Consider the following 3,901-nt stretch of genomic DNA (forward strand, 5'->3'; position numbering starts at 1 on the left):
CGACGGATGACCCTCATCATCCGTCGAGTCTACATCGGTTAGGACTCCATCCACCAAATTTGATTCTAGTTTCTCCTTGTTCTTTTTCCAGGCTGTATCACAGAAGGACTCGATTCCTTGAACTTAGGTGATTTGAGCATGGACATCTCTAGATGTTTTCAATGCCTTAATCACCTCCTGTTCTCGCTCGAGCTGCTTCTTCAAAATTTCTTCTTTCTTCAAGGACTCAGTTAATTCCTCCTTGGCAATCTTACACTCAATTCTTAATTTTTCAAAATTAATGAACTGAGACTCTAGCACATTATTTCTCTCACTCAAAAATAAATTATTTTCTTTGATTTTAGCATTTTCTTTAGTAAGAGACTTAAGTGTAACACGCAAATAATATAACTCTGTAGACATGTCATTTATAGCATCGTTACACTCAGCTTTAGATAAATGTGCAAGGTTTATAGTAATTACTTGATTACTTGAAGAACTTGTTTCTATTTCATCAGACTTGGCCATTAGGGCTAGATTGACATAGCTGACATCTTCATCTTCATCCAGACCATCTGCTGCCCAGTCGTTTTCTTGTGTAATGAAAGCCCTTTCCTTTTGTTTGAGTAGCTCAAAGTATTTTTGCTTATAATCCACAGGCTCAAACTTTTTCTTGCTGGAATCTGACTTTCTACACTCACTGGAAAAGTGCCCTGCCAAGCCATATTTGAAACATTTGAATTTTGATTTATCTACTATGTTTCTATTTGGCTTGGCTGCTCCAAAGTTCTTTTTGAACTTGAGCTTGGCAAATCTTCTGGAAAGAAATGCTAAATGTTCATCAATGTCTTCCATGTCATCTTGGCTCAAAGAATCTTCATTTTCTATTGCAAGCCCCTTGCCCTTGCTTTCACAGACCCTTGAAGTTGACTCAACAGCTTCCATCTTCATCTCCTTCTCTTTCTCTAACTCAGCAACTAGTGCAATGGACCCTCCTTTCTTCTTTCCTCTCTCCATCCTCTCATCTTGCTCTATTTCAAGCTCATAAGTTTTCAGGATGCCATACAGTCTCTCAAAAGTAAACTCCTTATAAAATTGTGAGTTTCTCAATGAGACTGTCATTGGTTTCCATTCCTTTGGAAGAGATCTAAGGAATTTCAGATTGGATTCTTTTGTCTGATAGACCCTTCCATGCAACTTTAAAGCATTTAGCAATTTTTGAAACCTACTAAAAATGTCAGTGAGAGACTCACTTTCTTCATTATGAAAATGCTCATATTGCTGAATCAGTAGCTGTATCTTGTTATCTCTAACTTGCTTAGTGCCATAACAGATGATCTGTATTATATCCCAAACATCCTTGGCAATTTTGAAGTTGATAATGTTGTCAAACATATCACCATCAACTCCATTAAACAGGATATTCATGGTCTTTTTATCCTTCCTGACTTGTTCAATATCAGGATCAGACCATTCATACCTTGGCTTGGGGACAGATGGCTCATTTCCAGTTGCAGCTCTCATTGGTACATGAGGGCCTCTTTCTATGCAGTCCACATAGGCCTCATCTTGAGAAAGTAAATAAAGATGCATCTTTACCTTCCAATGATGGTAATTGTCTTTATCCAGAAAAGAAATCTTGACTCCAACATCCTTCTTGTTCATCTTGCTTTATTGTTTTGATCTTTAAACTCTTTGTTCTTCAAGAGCTTGCTCTGATACCAATTGTTAGTCCCTTAACAATGTAACAAGAATTACAGAAGGGGGTTTGAATAGAATTCTTGAAACTTTTTCTTGAATAAAAATATTCTAACTCAAATATATATATAATTGTGAATTGATTAACAGAATGCGGAATAATTACTTGAAATGAATCAAAACACAAGTAATTAAAAACAAGAGTTTTTAAAAACTTTCTGGTGGTTCTGAATGATTCCACCAGAGATATATAATATATATCGAGAGAACTCTGTGTGCAAAAAGCTCACAGCTGCTTACAAAATGATAACAACTAAGAATGAGAGAAATGCTAAGAATACAGCTTATAAATGTTTCTCTCTTTCTATCTGAGTTTCTTAGTTCCTTGGTTGCTATTCTATTTGCTGCTTCTTGGTTTATATATCACCAAGATTACAAAGTAATAGGACAGGATAATAAAAAAAAACTATCAAGTCTAATACAATGCTACTTCATTACTCTATTCCAGCATCTTTGAATATCTTCATAATAGCATGGAAATGGCAATGCTTCTTTGTTCTCGAAAACCCAGTTGAATAGGCTACCACATTCCATTTGCATACACTCAACGCATGTGACTGTGTTGTCACTGTCAACATATATTTGAATTCTTTATCCGTCGAGTTCATGATCATCCATCGAGTTATTGATCATCCGTCGAGTTGTTGATCATCCGTCGAATTCATTGTTCTTTATCCGTCGGGTAGCAATCAGACACTAGACTTCATTTAATCTATGCAGAATTACAAGACATCATCTATGTACAATTAATCAACCTATTCTGTATATCTAGTTAAAGTCAACATGACTTAAGTACTACTACAGATTCTAAACAATGTATGCAGAAACGTGCTACAGACTTATTGTTACATAAGCTACTCACTCGATGGATAATAAATCATCATCCGTCGGGACTATAATCCTTATCCGTCGAGTGCTACAATTTCACTAAGTAAACTCTACCAAGGTGTTTTGTTAATGAAATCATCAAGTTCACAACATATACACAACATATACTGAGTAGTAGTAGTTCGGGATAATTATTTTATTTATATCTTGCTTGTACAGGTTTAGTGAGTAGTTAGTGTTAATAATGTCCCAAATCTATACCCCGGATTTTGGAGGGTGTTATAGACTTGGTGATGGACTTGAAAGAACATCAATTCAAGCCCTTAGAACAGCCATTTATCAAATTGGTGATAGTAAAGATGAAGAACTGATGCAGGTCAAAGAACAGTTAGTTGAATTTCTGAGGAAAGCTGAAGACAAGCTGGTAAGAGATTTTGTTAAGAATCATTATGGATTCAGATTGATCCAGTGAAGTTGGTAAAGCTACAAGGACTGTAAGTTGTAGTTAATAGTCTTATTAAACTCTTATTGCATTTGAACTCAAATGTTTTTGACATCATCAAATCTATTAACTTGTATATTTTGCACAATTTACAAGTTGGGGGAGATTGTTAGATATATTTGAGATGTCATGTCTAATATATTTCATGTTTAGTTTTCAGATCTTAACAAACATGAAATATCAGTACTTACTGGAATCAGTACTTACTGGAAGTCAGAACTTAAGGATATCAGGACTTAGATTATGAGAAGATAAATATCAGAAGATGGATATCAGAACTTGTAATATCCGGGATATATCGTGTAATTATTTTTTCTATTAAATAATTATTATCTGTGTTCAGTATCTATTCTGTGAATTAATTGTTTAGTGTTATCTGTGTTTGGATATTTAAAAATAATATTAATTGAATATTTCAATTTTTATATGTCTAAATTAAAATATAGATAATTGTCATATCTTCCTAATCATTTTTATGTTGATTTATGAATTTATAAGAATCATATGAAATTTATAAAATCTTTTTCCGAGTATTTAAAATCTATTTTATAAAAATGGGAACCAACCGACGTTATTCGTTGTTCCATTTTTGGAACCCGAAACTCTTGCGAGAACTCCTTCCTAACCTAATTGTAATATTCCGAGCATATTCCATGTTTCGACTTTTTCGATTCGGCGTACGGTTTGTTCTGCGCGGGTCCCGGCGCAACATTTTCGATACAATATTCATTTCGGTAAATCAATAAAACTCGTATTTTCGATAAACGGGAGCTTTTCATTAAACTATCCCAATTATCACCTCGTAGTACGTGTAACCAGGCGCTGAGACCAAGA

The sequence above is a fragment of the Apium graveolens genome, chromosome 6, assembly GCF_009905375.1.
Source record: "Apium graveolens cultivar Ventura chromosome 6, ASM990537v1, whole genome shotgun sequence".
NCBI classification, from domain to species: domain Eukaryota; kingdom Viridiplantae; phylum Streptophyta; class Magnoliopsida; order Apiales; family Apiaceae; genus Apium; species Apium graveolens.